At 40.0% G+C, this 15,770-nt stretch overlaps 1 non-coding gene across 1 annotated transcript; it reads right to left on the reverse strand.

Annotated features, from left to right (window-relative positions):
- Nucleotides 1–574: 574 nt before the first annotated feature.
- On the reverse strand, nt 575–682 carry LOC112746335 (small nucleolar RNA R71). The gene has a single exon (XR_003174225.1). It is a non-coding gene; the product is annotated as a small nucleolar RNA R71 (small nucleolar RNA).
- Nucleotides 683–15,770: the final 15,088 nt, after the last annotated feature.

Here is a 15,770-nt window from a genome sequence, read left to right on the forward strand (position 1 = left end):
GGATTCCATACTTTCTTGTTCTCTTCTCTTTCATATGAGTAAGAGCAAAGACAAAGGCATCCTTGTTAAAGCTGATCCTGAACCTGAAAGGACCTTGAAGAGAAAGCTAAGAGAAACTAAAGCACAACTCTCTCTAGAGGGCCTAACAGAGCTCTTCAAGGAGGAAGAAGCCATGGCAGCCGAAAACAACAATGTCAACAATGCAAGGAAGGTGCTTGGTGACTTTACTGCACCTACTCCTGACTTCTATGGGAGAAGCATCTCAATCTCTGCCATTGGAGCAAACAACTTTGAGCTTAAGCCTCAATTAGTTTCTCTAATGCAACAGAATTGCAAGTTTCATGGACTTCCATTGGAAGATCCTCATCAGTTCTTAGCTAAATTCTTGCAAATCTGTGACACTGTCAAGACCAATGGGGTTGACCCTGAAGTCTACAGACTTATGCTCTTTCCTTTTGCTGTAAGAGACAGAGCTAGGATATGGTTGGATTCACAACCCAAAGAAAGCCTGAACTCTTGGGAAAAGCTAGTCAATGCCTTCTTGGCAAAGTTCTTTCCACCTCAAAAATTGAGCAAGCTTAGAGTGGAAGTCCAAACCTTCAGACAGAAGGAAGGAGAATCCCTCTATGAAGCTTGGGAAAGATACAAGCAATTGATCAGAAGGTGTCCTTCTGACATGCTTTCTGAATGGAGCATCATAGGTATCTTCTATGATGGTCTGTCTGAACTGTCCAAGATGTCATTGGACAGCTCTGCTGGAGGATATCTTCATCTGAAGAAGACGCCTGCAGAAGCTTAGGAACTCATTGAGATGGTTATAAATAAGCAATTCATGTACACTTTTGAAAGGAACCCTGTGAATAATGGGACAAATCAGAAGAAAGGAGTTCTTGAGATTGATACTCTGAATGCCATACTGGCTCAGAACAAAATATTGACTCAACAAGTCAATATGATTTCTCAGAGTCTGTCTGGAATGTAAGCAGCAACAGGCAGTACTAAGGAAGCTTCCTCTGAAGAAGAAGCTTATGATCCTGAGAACTCAACAATGGAAGAGGTGAATTACATGGGAGAACCCTATAGAAACACCTATAGTCCTTCATGGAGAAATCATCCAAATCTCTCATGGAAGGATCAACAGAGACCTCAACAAGGTTTCCATAACAATAATGGTGAAAGAAACAGGTTTAGCAATAGCAAGCCTTTTCCATCATCTTCTCAGCACCAGACAGAGAATTCTAAGCAAAGCCACTATGACTTAGCAACCATTGTCTCTGATCTAATCAAAACCACTCAAAGTTTCATGACTGAAACAAGATCCTCCATTAGAAATTTGGAGGCACAAGTGGGTCAGCTGAGTAAGAAAAATACTGAACTCCCTCTTAGTACTCTCCTAAGCAATACAGAAGAGAATCCAAAGAGAGAGTGCAAGGCCATAAACACGTCTCACATGGCCGAACCTGGAGAGGAGGAAGAGGCAGTGATCTCCACTGAGGAAGACCTCAATGGACGTCCACTGGCCTCCATGGAATTCCCTATTGAGGAACCATGGGAATCTGAGGCTCACAATGAGGCCATAGAGATTCCATTAAATTTACTTCTGCCATTCATGAGCTCTGATGAGTATTCTTCCTCTGAAAAGGATGAAGATGTTACTGAAGAGCAAGTTGCTACGTACCTTGGAGCAATCATGAAGCTAAATTCCAAGTTGTTTGGTAATGAGACCTGGGAGGATGAACCTCCCTTGCTCACTAAGGAACTGGATGACTTGACTAGGCAGAAATTACCTCTGAAGAGACAAGACCCTGGAAAATTCTCAATCCCTTGTACCATAGGCACCATGACCTTTGAGAAGGCTCTGTGTGACCTGGGGTCAAGTATAAACCTTATGCCTCTCTCTGTAATGGAGAAGCTAGGGATCATTGAGGTACAAGCTGCTAGAATCTCACTAGAGATGGCAGACAATTCAAAGAAACAGGCTTATAGACTTGTAGAGGATGTCTTGGTAAAGGTTGAAGGCCACTACATCCCTGCTGACTTCATAATTCTAGAGACTGGGAACTTTATGGATGAATCCATCATCCTTGGCAGACCCTTCCTAGCCACAGCAAAAGCTGTGATTGATGTTAACAGAGGAGAATTGATCATTCAAGTGAATGAAGACTCCCTTGTGTTTAAAGCTCAAGGATATCCCTCTGTAACCATGGAGAGGAAGCATGAAGAGATTCTCTCAATACAGAGTCAAACAAAGCCCCCACAGTCAAACTCTAAGTTTGGTGTTGGGAGGCCACAACCAAACTTTAAGTTTGGTGTTGAACCCCCACATTCAAACTCTAAGTTTGGTGTTGGGAGGTTTCAACATTGCTCTGAACATCTGTGAGGCTCCATGAGAGCCACTGTCAAGCTATTGACATTAAAGAAGCGCTTGTTGGGAGGCAACCCAATCTTTAATTATCTATGTTAAATTTCTATTTTCTATTTGGTATTTTATGTTTTCTGTAGGCTGATGATCATGTGAAGTCACAAAAACAATTGAAAAAGAAAAAACAGAAGGAAAATAGTATTAAAAACAGAACACCCTGGAGGAGAAACTTATTGGCGTTTAAACGCCAGTAAGGGTAGCAGAATGGGCGTTAAACGCCCAGTCTGGCACCATTCTGGGCGTTTAACGCCAGAAATGGGCACCAGACTGGCGTTTAACACCAGGAATGGGCAAGAAGCTGGCGTTAAACGCCAGAATGGGTAGCAGCCTGGCGTTTAACTCCAGGATTGGCAGAAAGGGGCATTTTTGCACGCCACTTAGTGCAGGGGTGAGATATCCTTGACACCTCAGGATCTGTGGATCCCATAGGATCCCCACCTACCCCACCTCTCTCTCTCTCTCTCTCTCTCTCTCTCTTCTTCACCCAAAACCCCCTCACCTATCAAACCCCACCTACCTCACTATTCAAATTCAAACCACTTTCCCACCCAAACCCACCCATAATGGCCGAACCATACCCCCCTCTCCACTCCTATATAAACTCATCTTCACTCCTTCATTTTCACACAACCTAAACACTACATATCCCCCTTGGCCGAAACACAAAGCCCCCTCTATCTCCTCTATTTCTTCTTCTTCTACTCTCTTCTTTCTTCTTTTGCTCGAGGATGAGCAAACCTTCTAAGTTTGGTGTGGTAAAAGCGTTGCTTTTTGTTTTTCCATAACCATTTATGGCACCAAAGGCCGGAGAAACCTCTAGAAAGAGGAAAGGGAAGGCAAAATCTTCCACCTCCGAGTCATGGGAGATGGAGAGATTCATCTCAAAGGTCCATCAAGACCACTTCTATGAAGTTGTGGCCAAGACTCCTCATTGAAGAGGACAAGCCCATCACTAAGAAAAGGATGGAGCAAACAAGAGATCCCACTCATGGACAAGAGCATGAGGAAATTCCTCATCATGAAATCCCTGAGATGCCTCAAGGGATGCATTTTCCTCCACAAAACTACTGGGAGCAAATCAACACCTCCCTAGGAGAATTGAGTTCCAATATGGGACAACTAAGGGTGGAGCACCAAGAGCATTCTATCCTCCTCCATGAAATTAGAGAAGACCAAAGAGTTATGAGAGAGGAGCAACAAAGGCAAGGAAGAGACATTGAGGAGCTCAAGCACTCCATAAGATCTTCAAGAGGAAGAACAAGCCGCCATCACTAAAGTGGACCCGTTCTTTAATTTTCTTGTTCTTTATTTTCTGTTTTTCGAAAATTATGCCTTATGTTTATTTATGTTTGTGTCTTTATTACATGATCATTAGTATCTTAGTGTCTATGCCTTGAAGCTATGAAAATGAATCCATCACCTTTCTTAAATGAAAAATGTTTTTAATTGAAAAAGAAAAAAAAGTGCATGAATTTCAAATTTTAAAAGAAGTTTAGTTATTTTGATGTGGTGGCAATACTATTGTTTTTCTAAATGAATGCTTGAACAGTGCATATTTTTTTGAATTTGTTGATTCATGAATGTTAAAATTATTGGCTCTTGAAAGAATGATGGGAAAAGGAGAAATGTTATTTGATAATCTGAAAAATCATAAAATTGATTCTTGAAGCAAGAAAAAGCAATGAAAAGCTTGCAATATATATATATATATATATATGCAAAAAAAAAGAGAGAGAAAGAAAGAAAAAGAAAAAGCAAGCAGAAAAAGCCAATAGTCCTTTAACCCAAAAGGCAAGGGTAAAATAAAAAAGGGATCCAAGGCTTTGAGCATCAGTAGGTAGGAGGGCCCACAGGAATGAAATCCTGGCCTAAGCGGCTAAACCAAGCTGTCCCTAACCATGTGCTTATGGCGTGAAGGTGTCAAGTGAAAACTTGAGACTGAGCGGTTAAAGTCGTGGTCCAAAGCAAAAAGAGTGTGCTTAAGAGCCCTGGACACCTCTCACTGGGGACTTTAGCAAAGCTGAGTCACAATCTGAAAAGGTTCACCCAGTCATGTGACTGTGGCATTTATGTATCCGGTGGTAATACTGGAAAACAAAATGCTTAGGGTCACGGCCAAGAATCATAAAGTAGTTGTGTTCAAGAATCAACATACTTAACTAGGAGAATCAATAACATTATCTGGATTCTGAGTTCCTATAGATGCCAATCATTCTGTACTTCAAGGGATAAAGTGAGATGCCAAAACTGTTCAGAAGTAAAAAGCTAAAAGCCCCGCTCATCTAATTAATACTGATCTTCATAGATGTTTTTGGAATTTATTGTACATTCTATTCTTTTTATCCTATATGATTTTCAGTTGCTTGGGGACAAGCAACAATTTAAGTTTTGTGTTGTGATGAGCGGATAATTTATATGCTTTTTGGCATTATTTTTAGTATGTTTTTAGTATGTTTTAGTTGGTTTTTATTATGTTTTTATCAGTTTTTATTTAAAAATCACATTTCTAGACTTTACTATGAGTTTGTGTATTTTTCTGTGATTTCAGGTATTTTCTGGCTGAAATTGAGGGACTTGAGCAAAAATCTGATTCAGAGGCTGAAAAAGGACTGTAGATGCTATTGGATTCTGACCTCCTTGCACTCGAAGTCGATTTTCTGGAGCTACAGAAGCTCAATTGAAGCACTCTTAATTGCGTTGGAAAGTAGACATCCTGGGCTTTTCAGCAATATATAATAGTCCATACTTTGCCCAAGATTTGATGGCCCAAATCGACGTTCCAAGTCAGCTTAAAAATTCTGGCGTCAAAACGCCAGAACTGGCACAAAAGCTGGAGTTAAACGCCCAAACTGGCACAAAAGCTGGTGTTTAACTCCAAGAAAAGTATCTACACATGGAAGCTTCAATGCTCAGCCCAAGCACACACCAAGTGGGCCCAGAAGAAGATTTCTGCATTAATTACTTATTTCGGTAAACCCTAGGCTACTAGTTCTCTATAAATAGGACCTTTTACTATTGTATTTTAATCTTTGAGAAGTCTTATGTTATCTTAGACGCTTTTGGAGGCTGGCCTCATGGCCATGCCTAGACCTTGTTCTTATGTATTTTCAACGGTGGAGTTTCTACACACCATAGATTAAGGTGTGGAGCTCTGCTATTCTTCATGAATTAATGCAAAGTACTATTGTTTTTCTATTCAACTCAAGTCTATTTCTTCTCCAAGATATTCATTCGCACCCAAGAACATGATGAATGTGATAATTATGTGACACTCATCACCATTCTCACCTATGAACGCGTGCCTGACAACCACTTCCGTTCTACATGCAAACAAGCTTGAATGTGTATCTCTTGGGTTTCTAATCTAAGATTAGAATCTTCGTGGTATAGGCTAGAATTATTGGCGGCCATTCCTGAGATCCGAAACGTCTAAACCTTGTCTGTGGTATTCTGAGTAGGATCTGGGAAGGGATGACTGTGACGAGCTTCAAACTCGCGAGTGTTGGGCGTGTGACAGACGCAAAAGGATCATTGGATCCTATTCCAACATGATCGAGAGCCGACAGATGATTAGCTGTGCGGTGACAGCGTGCGTAGAACATTTTCACTGAGAGGACGGGAAGTAGCCATTGACAACGGTGATGCCCAACATAAAGCTTGCCATGGAAAGGAGTATGAATGATTGGAAAAAGGCAATAGGAAAGCAGAGGTTCAGGAGGAACAAAGCATCTTCATACGCTTATCTGAAATTCCTACCAATGAATTACATAAGTATCTCTATCTCTATCTTTATTTTATGTTTTATTCATCTTTTAATTACCAATCCTCCATAACCATTTGAATCCGCCTGACTGAGATTTACAAGAAGACCATAGCTTGCTTCAAGCCGACAATCTCTGTGGGATCGACCCTTACTCGCGTAAGGTTTATTACTTGGACTACCCAGTGCACTTGCTGGTTAGTTGTGCGGAGTTGTGATAAAGAGTTGAGATTATAATTGTGCGTACCAAGTTGTTGGCGCCATTGATGATCACAATTTCGTGCACCAATATACTACCACCTTAGTACCAAGTAAATAGGCTCGGAATTTATCCAGAGAAAAAATAATAGCAAGAAGCTCTTTTTCAGTAGTTGTGTAATTAGACTGAGCAGCATCTAAAGTCTTAGATGCATAAGCAATTACAAAAGGGTCTTTACCTTCACGTTGAGCCAGCGCCACTCCTACTGCATGGTTGGAGGCGTCACACATAATTTCAAATTGCTGGCTCCAGTCTGGTCCTCTCACAATCGGAGCTTGGGTCAGGGCGATTTTCAGCTTATCAAACGCTTGCATGCAATCTTCACTGAATTTGAACTCAATATCTTTCTGTAGCAATCTGGATAAAGTTAATGCTACCTTACTGAAGTCCTTAATGAATCTCCTGTAAAAACCTGCGTGGCTAAGGAACGAACGGACTTCCCTCACAGAGGAGGGATAAGGTAAACTAGAAATGACATCTACCTTTGCTGGATCTACAGAAATACTAGTATTAGACACAACATGTCCTAGTACAATTCCTTGTTTTACCATAAAGTGACATTTTTCAAAATTCAATACAAGGTTTGTACTAACACACCTGTCTAATACTCTAGACAAACTATCCAAGCAAAGGCTAAATGAATCACCATATACGCTAAAATCATCCATAAAAACTTCCTTACAGTTCTCAATAAGATCTGAAAAGATGCTCATCATGCATCTTTGGAAAGTAGCAGGTGCATTACATAAGCCAAAAGGCATCCTTTTATAAGCATACGTTCCAAATGGACATGCAAAAGTAGTCTTCTCTTGATCCTCAGGAGCTATATGAATTTGAAAGTAGCCTGTATAGCCATCTAAAAAGCAATAATGGGATTTACCTGACAGGCAATCAAGCATTTGATCAATGAATGGCAGGGGGTAGTGATCCTTGCGAGTGGCTTGGTTGAGACGCCTATAGTCAATGCAAACTCTCCATGAATTCTGCACTCTAGTTGTCAAGAGCTCTCCATGCTCATTCTTTACTGTTGTGACTCCAGACTTCTTGGGCACCACTTGTACTGGACTGACCCATTCATTGTCTGAGATGTGATAGATAATATCTGCTTCAAGTAGTCTGGTTACTTCTTTCTTGACAACTTCTAAGATGGTTGGATTTAATCTTCTTTGAGGCTGACGGACAAGCTTTGCTCCCTCTTCTAAGAATATTCTGTGCTCACAAACTTGAGGACTGATGCCTACTATATCCGCCAAGCTCCATCCAATTGCTTTTTTATATTTTCTCAGCACACTGAGCAGTTGCTTTTCTTGTTGAGAAGTGAGTTCCCTTGCAATGATAACTGGAAACTTCTTATTATCCTCAAGGTAAGCATACTTGAGGTGTGGAGGGAGGGACTTTAATTCCAATTTCTGCTCATGGCTAGGCTCTGGATCATTCGGGGCTAGTGATAATGGCAAAGTGTCCGCATTGTATTCAGAGGGTGTCCCCACACTTGGACCTTGCTCCATATGCTCCTCTTCTATTTCTTCTTGGTGAACTTCAGCTACAGTTTCATCAATGATGTCGCACTGGAAGATAGAATGATCTTCTGGGGGGTGCTTCATAGCTTCATTTAAACTGAAACTCACTGTTCTGCCATCTATCTCAAAGGAGTAAGTTCCTGAGAATGCATCCAGCTTGAACTTTGAAGTCTTCAGGAATGGTCTTCCAAGCAGGATTGATGATGGTCTTCCTGAGTCATTAGGGGGCATTTCCAGGATATAGAAGTCAATAGAAAATGTGAGCCCTTTAATGCTCACCAATACATCTTCAGCAATTCTAACTACTGTAATAATGCTCTTATCTGCTAACACAAAATGAGCTACCGACCTTTTTAAGGGAGGGAGCCTCAAGGTATCATATATAGACAATGGCATTATACTAACACACGCTCCTAAGTAACACATGCAATCAGAAAATATTACACCTCCAATGGTACAGTTAACCATGCATGGACCTAGATCACTACATTTTTCAGGTATACCTCCCGTTAAAGCAGATATAGAACTACCTAAAGGAATAGTTTCTAACTCATTAGTTTTATCTTTATGAATGCATAAATCCTTTAGAAATTTTGCGTATTTAGGTACCTGCTGAATGACATAAAAATGGGGAACAGTTACCTCAACCTTTTTGAATATTTCTACCATTTTGGGATCAAGTTCCATCTGCTTCCTGGATTTCTTTGCAAGGTGTGGAAAAGGGATAGAGATGGCGTCCTGTACAGCTTCAGCTTCCTTTGGTTCTCCATTCCTTGGTTGAACTGCTTCTTCTTCAACTATGTCTTGTACGTCCTCTTCCTCTTCAGCATCTTCTACTTCCACCACATTCTCAGTTGGGGCGTGTACTAGTGGGCTTGGCTCCTCATGGTTCCTCTCTTGCAGTGTGGTTCCGGACCTCAAAGTGATGGCATTGATGCCACCTTTAGGATTAGGTAGGGGTTGAGAAGGAATTCCACTGGATCTTAAAGGTTGATTGGTGGAATTAGGTAATGAATCTATCCTGGAGGCGAGAGCTTGTAAAGTGGCATTCAGACCATTCAAAGTAGAGTTCACCTGTGTCTGCATATCTTGTTATCCTTATGCAAGAGAACGAAGCATCTCGTCATTTGATGAGGAATTATGATAGGTGATTTGAGGAACTTGTTGTTGGTTATGCTGGGATCCTTGAGATTGTCTTAGGTGAGGTACTCTATAAGGCTGGTTCTGATTCTGCTGTCTGTTGTTGTTATTCCACCTCTGGTTTCCATTGTTATCTCTGCCTCCTCTATTATAGTTGTCTCTCCAGCCATGGTTGGAATTATCTCTCCAACCCTGGTTGGAGTTGTTCTGCCATCCTTGGTTATAGTTTCCACCTTGGTTGTAATTGCTGCCTTGTTGATTGTATCCTTGATTCGGGCGGTCATAGAAGTTATGAGTAGCTACCACATTGTTTTCTTCTTGTTGGAGCTACGGACATTCATCAGTATAATGATTATAGTCAGCACATATTCCGCATACTCTTTGTGGGACTAACTGTTGGCTCTGTTGTGGTGGGTGAGGCTAAGCTTGTTGTTGTTGGTTCAACTGCATTTACTTCAGTAGGTTGGTCATTTAACATATACTCTGTGTAAGAGTAGTAGTCTTAATGCTAGAGAAAACCTCTGCAAAAGCTTTTGAGTGGCCATGCCTGTGCCTGTGATTCCTAGTGGACTCAGCTAAGTCGCTGATCAGTTGCCATGCTTCATCTGCGGTCTTGTACTTTTTCATAGAACCATTACTAGCACCATCTAGTGTAGTTTTATCCTGAGGCTTCATGCCTTGTGTGAAGTAGCTGATCATCACCAGTCTGTCGATCATGTGATGGGGGCATGCGTCTAGAAGGTTCTTAAAGTGCTCCCAGTACTCATAAAGAGTCTCTGATTCTCCTTGAACAATGCAGGAGATCTTTTTCCTTAGTCTATCTGTGACTTCAGCTGGAAAGTATTTTTCCAAAAATTCTCTCCTGAACGTATCCCAGTTGGTAACAGTCGCTTCATGTTGGGAGTAGTACCACTCCCTCGCCTTTCCCTCAAGAGAAAACGGAAAGGCAGTTAACAGAATAGAAGTTTTATCTGCACCATTATGCCTAACAGTAGAACAGGCTGTCTGGAAATCCCTTAGGTGCTTGATAGGCTCTTGAACAGGTAAGCCATGAAACTTGGGCATCAAGTTGATTAGTGCAGTTTTTAGTTCGAAATCTGCAGCCAGAGTTGGATGATGCACTTGATACGGCTGCAGTGTAAAATCTGGGGCTTCTGCTTCTTGGAGAGTAATCCTCCTAGGTGCTGCCATTCTATCTGCACGAGAATCAACTGAATCAGTAGTAAAGGAGCTTGTTTCGTTCTCAGATGGCAGTTCAGATTCGCCCTCAGATGAGACTGATGAATCGATAACAATCACTTCACCACCCTCAGAGGCTATCCTGCGTCGACCTCGCCTAATACGTGAAAGAGTTCTTTCAATTTCAGGATCAAATGCAGCTAAGCTCGAATTAGGCAGTGAACGCGTCATTCAATGAAAGAAACATATAGCTCATGGTAAAAAAATAAAAATAAAATATGCAAATAAAATAAAATATGTACACTAATTAATAATTCAGCACACAATTGCAACTCCCCGACAATGGCGCCAAAAACTGACGTGCAGGTAGAAGTCGGCTAATTAAGAAATCAATATAGAGAATGCGTTGAGAGTATAGTTCTTAACCAGCTAAGATCTGTCTTGTCAATTTAGAAAAGTTGTTACGAAATTTAGAAATAAAAATATTGGGAGTATGAGTCCCAAGTCGTCTGCCAACGAGTTGCAGGAAAAGGATGCTAATTTATTAATTAGGAATTTTTCGAGAGAGTTTGAGTTTGGATAATGAGCAATAATTATAAATGAAAGCAATAAAACTAAGAATTATTATTAATATAAAAAGGCCTTGACTAGGAGAATGATTAATTAGAAGTTCTATCCTTGTTGGGATCTCTTTAAGTGTAGTATCAAAAAGGTTGTTGTTTTCACTTAGTTAACCCTTACTAAATAAAGGAAAGTCAAGTGATTGAGCTAATCCTTATTCGCAAATCCTAGTCCTCTCCCTTGGGAAGGTCTAGCGTTAGTAAATACAGAACTAGCCAATAATTTCCAATTTAACCAACACTTAAGCCTTCCAACTCAAGTGTCTCCTCTTAATCAACCCCCATGTCAAGTTTGGGAAATCTACTCCATTGACATTAATATAGTACTCAGAAAAATATAAGAAGAAGACATAGTAAATTAAATAGAATAAAACTTCGAAATTTATTAAAGGTAAAAGTAATCCTCTTCACTAACAATTCATGAAAATAATCCAATTACTACTTTAAGCAAGAGTTAAGAATATGTTATAAATAAATAAAAGAGTAAGTAAAGAAACAAACTAAAATAATGTCTTCAACGGAGGTAATGACTCTTCAATATCCAAAAGCAAAAACAATGAATGTAAAGTGAAACTAGAGGAAGAGTAATTCTCTCTCTAGATTCAAATCTAGAAACCTAAAAACTATCCTAATGTATCTCTGTCTATGTGTGTGTCAAGTTGCGTCTTGAGTCTCTGCATGTTTCCTGGCCTTATTCTGTGTTTCTGGGCCGAAAACTGGGTTAAAACGTGGCCCGAAATCGCTCCCAGCATTTTCTGTTAATTTTGCAGATCGCGCAGGTCACGCATACGCGTCGTCCATGCGTTCGCATCATTCAGCGATTTTCCTTGTCACACGTACGCGTCGTCCACACATTCACGTCATTTGTGCAGATTCCAATCCACGCGTTTGCGTCAGGCACGCGCTCGCGTTGATGCGATTTTCTCCATTCCGCGCGTTTGCGTGAGCCATGCGCACGCGTCAGTGTTCGCTGGTCATCTCTTTAGTTTCTTGTGTTCCTTCCTTTTTCGCAAGCATCCTCTCCATTTTCTAAGCTATTCCTGCCCTATGAAGCCTGAAACACTTAACACACGGATCACGGCATCGAATGGTATAAAGGAGAATTAAAATATACTAATTAAAGATCTTTAGGAAGCAAGTTTTCAATCATAAAACAATATTAGGAAGGAGTTATAAAATCATGCAATTAGTATGAATAAGTGGGTGAAGACTTGATGAAACCATTCGATTAAACACTAAATAAACCATAAAATAATGGTTTATCAAAGAGCAACTCTTAGAAAACAAGGTTAGTAGAGAATTGAGAGAATCGAACCTTAAACACATGAGTGATTAGAGTGTATACACTTCCGGTGAGGGTTTGAGGCTCGATTCTTTGTTCCCTGCTTTCATGAGCTATTTTCTTCTGCAAGTTTACTTGTACGTTATTTTGTGATTTGAATTAGTGGAATCCATTTTATGTTTGTCTTGAAGAACTTGTTTACTTTTAACCAAGTAGATAGAAACATCTTTGCATGTAGTTACATTTGTATAGATAGATTGCATTTCATAATTTCTACCAGTTCCTCTTCACTGCTTTGTAGCTTCTCCTGAGCTTAGCATGAGGACATGCTAATGTTAAAGTGTGGGGAGATTTGATGCACCACTATTCCATGGTATATTTTGTACTTAATTGAGTGAATTTTATCCACTAAACTCACACTTATTCAGATAATTTGCATATTTTACATTTTCCTTCCTGATTTTGTGCTATGATTGAAAACACGTTTCTTTGGCCTTAAATTACTAATTTTAATCCTCTCTTATTACCATTCGATGTCGTGATATGTGTGTTAAGTGATTTCAGGGTTTATAGGGTAGGAATGGCTTAGAGGAAGGAAAGGAAGCATGCAAAAGTGGAAGGAATACAAGAAATTGAAGGAATCGCAAAGCTGTCAAGCCTGAACTCTTCGTACTAAATCAGACATAACTTGAGCTACAGAGGTTCGAATGAGGCGGTTTCAGTTGCATTGGAAAGATAACATTCGGGGCTTCATAAAGATATACAATTTTTTATAGTTGCCTTCCTGTTAGGCGACGCGTATGCGTGCATGACGCGTACGCGTGGATAGTGCGGCAAACAAGCGACGCGTACGCATGACGTACGCGTACGCGTGACGTGCGCACATGCTGGACGTACCAGAAAATGATGGGGGCAATTTCTGGGCTACTTTTGACCCATTTTCAGCCCAGAAAACACATATTAGAGGCTACAGAGTGGGGGAATCATCATCAATTCACACTTCTCATTATTTACAATTTAGGTTTTAGATGTAGTTTCTAGAGGGAGAGGCTCTGTCCTCTCTCTAGGTTTTAGGATTTCTCTTAGTTTTAGATTTATTTCTTTTCAAATCCAGGTTCAATGTTCCTTTAATTTAGTTTCTCTTTTACTTTTATTTGTTCTAGCATTCTAATTTATTTACTTTCCTTGTTGATTACTTTATGTTGACAATTTAGTTTATGAACTTCATGTTAGATTCAATTTCTTATTAATACAATTTGAGGTATTTTATGTTTAATGCTTCTTCCTTTATTTATTTTCATTGATGTTTGTAATTGGTTGTTTAGATTTAATATTCTCCTATTACTTTTCTATGCTTTTATTTTGTGCCTACCAAGTGTTTGACAAAATGCTTGGAAGGATGTTAGAGTAGAATTTTATGTTCTTGGCTTGGGATGGTGACTTAGGAACTCTTGAATTACTAATGTCCAAGTAATTGATGATTTGTAGCCATTAACTCTAGTTCTCACTAATTGAATTGGTGGAGAGCTAGGACTTATGGACTTGGATTGATATAGCTCATTTAACTTTCTTTTACTATTTAGAGGATGATTTAATGGGATTGATCATTGCCAATTCTCATGTTGTGGTTAGTGATAAGGATAGAGATCCTTGACCACCAAACCTTGCCAAGACCGTTTTATCATTTAAATTCCTTTACAATTCACTTTTATTGCTTCTTATTTCAAAAACCCCATGATGAGCGGATATTTTATACGCTTTTTGGGGATAATTTCATATAGTTTAGAGTGTGTTTTAGTTAGTTTTTAGTCTATTTCTAGTAGTTTTTAGGAAAAATTCATATTTCTGGACTTTACTATGAGTTGTGTGTTTTTCTGTAATTTCAGGTATTTTTCTGGCTGAAATTGAAGGAGCTGAGCAAAAATCTGATTCAGGCTGAAAAAGGACTGCTGATGCTGTTGGATTCTGACCTCCCTGCACTCAAAGTGGATTTTCTGGAGCTACAGAACTCGAAATGGCGTGCTTCCAATTGCGTTGGAAAGTAGACATCCAGGACTTTCCAGCAATATATAATAGTCCATACTTTGCACAAGAATTGACGACGTAAACTGGCGTTCAACGCCAGCCTTCTGCCCAATTCTGGCGTCCAGCGCCAGAAAAGGATCAAAAACTGGAGTTGAACGCCCCAAACTGGCACAAAAACTGGCGTTCAACTCCACAAATGGCCTCTGCACGAAATCTCAGCCCCAGCACACACCAAGTGGGCCCCAGCACACCAAGTGGGCCCCAGAAGTGGACCTCTGCATCATCCATCATAGTCCACTCATATTTTGTAACCCTAGGCTACTAGTTTAGTATTTAAACAACTTTTAGAGACTTATTTTGTATCTCATGACATTTCAGATCTAAATTTTGTATTCTCTGACGGCATGAGTCTCTAAACCCCATTGTTGGGGGTGAGGAGCTCTGCTGTGTCTCAATGAATTAATGCAAGTATTTCTGTTTTCCATTCAAACACGCTTGTTCCTATCTAAGATGTTCATTCGCGCTTAACTGTGATGAAGGTGATGATCCGTGACATTCATCACCTTCCTCAACCCATGAACGCGTGCCTGACAACCACCTCCGTTCTATATACGATTGAATGAGTATCTCTTAGATTCCTTAATCAGAATCTCCGTGGTATAAGCTAGAACTGATGGCAGCATTCATGAGAATCCGGAAAGTCTAAACCTTGTCTGTGGTATTCCGAGTAGGATTCAAGGATTGAATGACTGCGACGAGCTTTAAACTCCTGAAGGCTGGGCATTAGTGACAGACGCAAAAGGATAGTAAATCCTATTCCAACCGGATCGAGAACCAACCGGTGATTAGCCGTGCTGTGACAGAGCGCGTGAGCGTAGTTTTCACTGGAAGAATGGAAGGTAGCCATTGACAACGGTGATCCACCAACACACAGCTTGCCATAGGGGGACGTGCGTGCGTGAATCAGAAGACAGAGGAAAGCAGAGATTCAGAGGACAAAGCATCTCCAAAACTCCAACATATTCTCCATTACTGCATAACAAGTAACCTTTAATCCATGCTCTATTGTTTATTCGCAATTCAACTGATAAACATAATTGACTTCCTGACTAAGATTTACAAGATAACCATAGATTGCTTCAAACCAACAATCTCCGTGGGATTCGACCCTTACTCACGTAAGGTATTACTTGGACGACCCAGTGCACTTGCTGGTTAGTGGTACGCGTTGTGAAAAGTGTGCTTCGCAATTCGTGCTACCAAGTTTTTGGCGCCGTTGCCGGGGATTGTTCGTGTTTGAACAACTGACGGATTATTTTGTTGCTTAGATTAGGAAAAATTTTCTCTTTTTTGGTTTAGAGTCTTTTATTATTTATCCCTTGTTAAAACACTTTAAATTTATAGCTCAGTTATTTAGAACGTGGTGTTTATGTTCATGATAATTGGCTATCATATTTTTAAAAAAAAAAAACCTTTTTCAAAAATAATTTTTCTATTAAATCCTGTGCCAAACTTTAAGTTTGGTGTTTTCAAAAATAATCTTTCTTAAAATAAGGTCCCATA

The sequence above is a fragment of the Arachis hypogaea genome, chromosome 14 (assembly GCF_003086295.3).
Source record: "Arachis hypogaea cultivar Tifrunner chromosome 14, arahy.Tifrunner.gnm2.J5K5, whole genome shotgun sequence".
NCBI lineage: Eukaryota > Viridiplantae > Streptophyta > Magnoliopsida > Fabales > Fabaceae > Arachis > Arachis hypogaea.